Genomic DNA, 6165 nt, shown 5'->3' on the forward strand with positions numbered 1-6165 from the left:
AGGAAGGAAAATTGCTCGAACCTGGGAGATGGTGGTTGTAGTGAGCTTAGATCATGCCACTGCACTCCAGCCTGGAGAACAGAGTGAGATTCCATCTCAGAAAAAAAAAAAATAAAGAAAGAAGGAAGGAAGGCATTGGCAGAAAGTGTCACTGGGAAGCTACCTTCTTACCCTCAGGCAGGTACATCTCTTTTTTTCTGGTTAACTTTCAGACGCGTCCTAGGAGAGGAATATCGAGATGAGGGTGGCAAAGTCTTTGCAATAGGAGGGACAGTGGCTCCTGAGAATCGTAGACCTACCACATTTCTAAGAGCAGAATGGCATCCAATTGGCTTTGTATTTGCCAAGGTACAATGTACAACCAAAACCTCAAAGAGTCTACTTTATAGAAAAAAACCCAAGCTGCTGAAATTCCTTTCCTTCCTTTTCTCTTATTCAGAGCATCCTAAAAGCAGGCTCTGGCATTTTCCACTAACAAGTTATATTAGGGACAAAACATAGAAGACAGAGAACTAAGAAATCCCCAGCTCCCAGTCTCCCTGGTCTGTTCTGCTTTTACCATTGGATTTTTAATTATTAATTAATCATGAATTAGTAAATAACAAACAATGAATGATAGGAAAGCATTGCACTGTCTTCCACTGCATCTAGAAACACTAAATGGCAATCCTCATAATAGACTCTCAATAAATATAATTAAATGCCTACTACATGCCAAGTGCTCTGCTGGGCACATTGGAGATCACAGAGAAGCACTGTGTCCCCAGCTTCTCTAGGGGACCCCAGAGTCTGTTGGGGAATGCAAGAGGCATCGTGAAAAAATTCACTGTTCTTACCAGGCAGTAACTGCCAGTGCCCGGTGATCAGCCGGCCAAGCTCCTGGAGACCATAGACCAGGAGTTAGCTGGGAACCTGTTTTCTCCCTGTGTGTTTCATGACATTAATTTCAGTAGAAGAAATCCCAACTGGATGTGCTAGGTCTTCCAGCAGCAACAATTTTTAAACCTGGGGAAGGAGTTTTTTTCGTTGTTGTTTGTTTTGTTTGTTTTTATTTTTGAGACAGAGTCTCGCTCTTTCACCAGGCTGGAGTCCAGTGGCACCGTCTGGGCTCACTGCAGCCTCCGCCTCCTGGGTTTAAGCTATTCTCCTGCCTCAGCCTCCTGAGTAGCTGGGACTACAGGCGCCTGCCACCACGCCTGGCTAATTTTTGAATTTTTTAGTAGAGACGGGGTTTCACCATGTTGGCCAGGATGGTCTCGATCTCCTGATCTCAGGTAATCCACCCACCTCAGCCTCCCAAAGTGCTGGGATTACAGGCGTGAGCCACCACACCCGACTGGGGAAGGAGTTTTTAAGGAAGTTGAGAGAGATTTGGGGGGAGGAGGGATTATTCTTTCCCTCTTAAATCTTGGATCCAAGGAACTTGTGTTTGTTAGAAAGAAGAGTCATGATGCCTTTTGTCCCAAGGACTTCACTTGACCTTAAATAGCTACCTGAACTGGGGCACATAGCTCACACTCACGTGTGCACATGGTACAGGCTGAACCACTGCCACCGCTCTTGCTTCCCCCAGGACCTCACCCTGCCTAGGCTCCAGCCAGTGGAATCTCTGACATCCACGGGCCTTCCTGGGCACAACCAGTGCTTGTTACTATTAGAGTCCTCTCCTGATCACCTGCGGGATACACTCAGCCTTGACAAGGTTTCTGCTTTGCTTGTGACAGTGGTGCACACCTCAGCCTCCTCTCTCCAGCGAAGCCACCCATTCTTAAAGAGTGCCCAAAGCTGCATGATAGCTCTGCTGTCTGTCTTCCCTCCTTTAGCCTCCCACAGCCTTCTTCAAAATCTATTCGAAAATAATCTGATCTCCTCTACATCTCCCAGACCGTCTGAAGCACTTTTGCTTAAAGGAATGAGCTCCAACTTTGGGGGAAAGACAAGCATCCTTTTGGAGCAGGGCTTGGCCACTTGCTAGCTGTGTGACTTTTGGTGGGTAGCTTGACCTCTCTGAGCTTCAACTTCTTCTTCTGTGAAACAGGATTGATGTGAATGTTACAGGGTGACATGGCCAAAGCATCTAGTATGGTGTCTGGCACATGGTGGGGAGTTGTTATTTTTAATGCACCCCCTTCATTTTCTGATACGTGCATAGCTTGCACTAGCACAAAGTTAATTTAGCTTATGCTGCCATTTTATGTATGTGTTTTATGAGCCAGCACTTTGTTAGTCACTTTCAATAGGGGTTATCTCATTTAACCCTCCCAACTGTTTGTGTGATGTCGATGCTATTTTCTCCATTTTCTAGATAGAATAACTGAGGCTAGAGACCAGGCATGCGAAACGGGGTTCTCTAAGGACTCCACTAGCCCGTTTCCATCCCCTCCCACATCTGCTTCATGCTTATTTGCTTATCTCAAGGGAGATGACACAAATGAGAAGACACAATCCCTGTCCTCAGAGAGCCCAGAGTCCAGGAAAACCAAGAACGTCAGCAAGAACTCTAACCAAGCTTCAGGGAAAACAGACTCGGGTGCCTGTGGGCTGATCGGGCATGGCAGTGTACAGCGGGTGGTGAGGTAGTGGAGAAGGCATGAGCCCAGGTCCTCCAAGATGAGCTTCATGTAGCCTTGGACAACATGGGCACCAGAATGAAGGTAAATGGACCAAGAATCAAGGGGAGGAGAATTCCATACGGAGAGCCAAATGCACCCTCAAGAGACATAAGCAAATAAGCATGAAGCAGATGTGGGAGGGGATGGAAACGGGCTAGCGGAGTACTCAGCACCAGCAGAATGTGTGTGCTGGGATGGGGGTTCAGGGCTCAGGAATGGATTAAAAGGAAACCCATAGCTCTCTTCTCAAGGAGCTTGCAGTTTGATTGGTGGGAAGTTGAGCATTGAGAGAGAGAGAGAGAGAGAGAGAGAGAGAGAGAGAGAGAGAGGAGAGAGAATTGCATACATTTGCATGAGGGCAGGGACTGTGCTTTTCAATTTCTATTGGAGCATCTTGCCTGTAGCGTGCAATGCATCCCAGGTCTCTGGCCTGGCAAGTTCCTCAACCAAGTCACCTCTATGGAGAGCAGGAGGCAGCAAAGACTTGCAGACTTGCAGGCAAGTCAAGGGGCAGAAGTGGCTTTCTGCTTCTCAAAGTGAGAGGTGCAGGCCTTTGCTGGGGCACTTCTGGGAGGCTCCTTTTCGTGGCTAAGCTACCTGCCAACAAGGACGATTTCTCCAGGTATAAAGCTTTACACTAAGTTATGAGGGAGGCAGAAAAATGAGAAGACACAATCCCCATCCTCAGAGAGCCCAGAGTCCAGGAAAGCCAAGAATGTCAACAAGAACCCTAACCAACCTTCAGGGAAAACAGACTCAAACACCTGTGGGCCGACTGGGCATGACAGTATACAGCGGGTGGCGGGGAAGTGGAGAAAGGGTGAGCCCGGGTCCTCCAAGATGAGCTACATATAGTTTTGGACGACACAGGCACAAGAATGGAAGGAAATGGGCCAAAAATCAAGGGGAGAAGAATTCCATACAGAGAGCCAAATGCAGCCTTTTAAAAATTAGGGCCACAATGGAGAAAAGGGAGGAGGAAGACGGGAAAGGTATGAGGGAGAAATCAATACCCTGACTGTATTGGCAAGAAGCTGGTAGGTCTATTAAGTGACCCAGAGGATCCTGGTGACAAAGTGAAGTGACAGTTTGGAGAAGTGAAAACACAAAACAAAACCACGGGCTCTGGGCTTGACTTCAAGTCCTGCTGTTGGTGTTGGCCATGCAGTCATGGACAAGTCACTTACCTCTCGGCCTCTATCTCCTCTCCTTGACCACTGGGTAATGGCACCCACCTTGCAGGTCAGTGAGAAAGAAAGGAGCTTGCTTCAGGGTGACCTTTGTCCTTTCCAGAGCTGTGGAATCCAGCCAGGTGTGGTGTTCCTCTACTATGACCTGACCCAGTTCTGACCCAGTTAAGAAGTATAAAATACAAGCCAACTTTACATCGCTTTCCTGTTTTTTGTTTGTTTGTTTTTAAATTAGAACAATTCTTGAAGTGGGCATCTCATTTTTGAATGGTAAACTGAGGCACAGTCAAGCGTACCAATGGCCTTTATCCCACACTGTGTAGGAATTGAAGCACTGGGATGCAGCCTTCCTGCTCCAGACCTGAGGGCTTTGCATCTGAATGTGCCTGAGAATTCCCTGGGGCCCAGTGAAGAGCAGGTTCTTTGGACCCACCCAGAAGAGGGTGCAGACCTGGAATGGGGCTAGAGTCTTCATTGCTCATATGCTCTCCAGGGTTTTCTGACCCAGGGGGCCCAGGGACCACACTTGAGAGCCTTTGCTTTAGACCTCATATGTTCCTCCTTCATCTGCGGTCCTTCCTCTCTCATGACACAGAGCATCTTTCACGGATGCTCTCTCTTTCTGCCCTGCCCAGGCTCCTGGCCCCAGCATGTTCCGGTGGCACTCTCTGAAAACCCCTGCCTGGGCCGTCTGTCATGGCCAGAGGCGGCCAATGGATGGGGTCCAGGCTGGTGAGCTGCCTACATTGCCAAGAGGGGACCCTTGGAGGGCTTATAGGCGGCTGAGCCAGGGACTCTGGATCTTGCCCTTCTCTCTTTCCCCCATGGTGAGGTGCTTGGGGCAAGGCTGAGCCAGAACTTCCCTGGAACTTCTCTGCTGAGCATGACTTGGCCGCCCTCTTTCCCTGAGCCCTCTGCTTCGGGGCGCTAATCTTACTTCCTCTCGCATTAGTCTCCCAGTCTCTTGCCTCCCTTGAGCTCTCTTGCTCTTTCTCCCAGTCTCCTGTCTGATCTCACCCCACTGCGATCCCCAGCACCCAGCCTGCCAGAATGGAGCTGGGAGGTAGTGACTAATGTGCTTGGAGGTGAGTCATCTACTAAATATAAAAACCCACTCACATCCCTGGATGCAAAAGATTCCGAGAGACTCCGTGTCCTTCCCCCTAAATCCACCCTTCCTCAGGGGACTGAGAGAAGTTTATTCGTGAACAGAAAACAAATGCCAAGGAGCAGCCACAGCAGCATCATCTCATTGCCCTCGGCTCCTCCCGCAGATCTCTAAAGGCAGGAATTTCCCTGTCTCTCTAGTTGCTCTAGAAGGAAGGAGTAGGGTTGGGAAGACTGTGACCCCCGCCCTCTGTGGAGTTACGAAGGCAGCAAAATTGATCTTCAGGACTTCCCCCTCTCTTCTTTCTGCCCACTTTCTTGTTTAGGAGACCCCAGACTGCCCAGCCTCCTGCAAATGTAAAGATGAGTCTTTTAAATACATTGATATCTTGCAGGCCTTGGCCGTGCCTCACCATATGTGATTGAATTGATGGGTTTCAGGCATGGGCCCTACCTTTGGACAGGTGCCCTCCCTTAGGGTCATTCAGTTCCCGCTACAGAGAGTGCATCTTGCTGGGCTTGACTGCTGTGAGTCTTTGTTCACCTTGGAATAGGGGTCCTTTGTGCATGCACGCATGTGTGTGTGTAATAGCACGTATAGATTTATTTATTTTTTTATTTTTGTGTGTACATAGTTGGTGTATATGTTTATGGAGTGCACTTGATGAAGGTATACAATGCGTAGTGGTCACAGGTCAGGGTAAAATGGGGTATCCATCACCTCAAGCATTTACCCTTTGTGTTACAAACAATCTAATTATACTATTTTAGTTATTTTTAAATATACAATTGAATTAATATTGACTACAGTCACTCTGTTGTGGTATCGAATACTAGATCTTACTCATTCTTTCTATTTTTTGTACCCATTAACCATCCCCACTTCCCCCTTGCCACCCAACGGCAGGACTTGAAGTCTGAAAAGCTGAGTTCTAGTCCTCAGACAGGAACTAACTTCCTCTGTGACTTTAGACAAGTGTCTTCACCTCTCTGGGCTTCATCCTCCTAAAATCTGTTTGTAATGGAGTCTTACTAAATGCTCTTGGAGGCCTAGCCCATCCCTTTCTGTAATCACCACATACCCTTTGCTTACATGGAGGGTGGTCTGAAGGTCTCTCTCTGGGGAAGAAGCACAGGTGGCCTCCCTGGCCATGTGCCTCACAGGTATGTACCTGTGCACACGTGCGATGTGGGGAAAACACCAACTGATGGCCTGACAAGCATTCACTCTCACATCCATGGTGCAGTCACTGCAG

The sequence above is a fragment of the Gorilla gorilla genome, chromosome 10 (assembly GCF_029281585.2).
Source record: "Gorilla gorilla gorilla isolate KB3781 chromosome 10, NHGRI_mGorGor1-v2.1_pri, whole genome shotgun sequence".
NCBI classification, from domain to species: domain Eukaryota; kingdom Metazoa; phylum Chordata; class Mammalia; order Primates; family Hominidae; genus Gorilla; species Gorilla gorilla.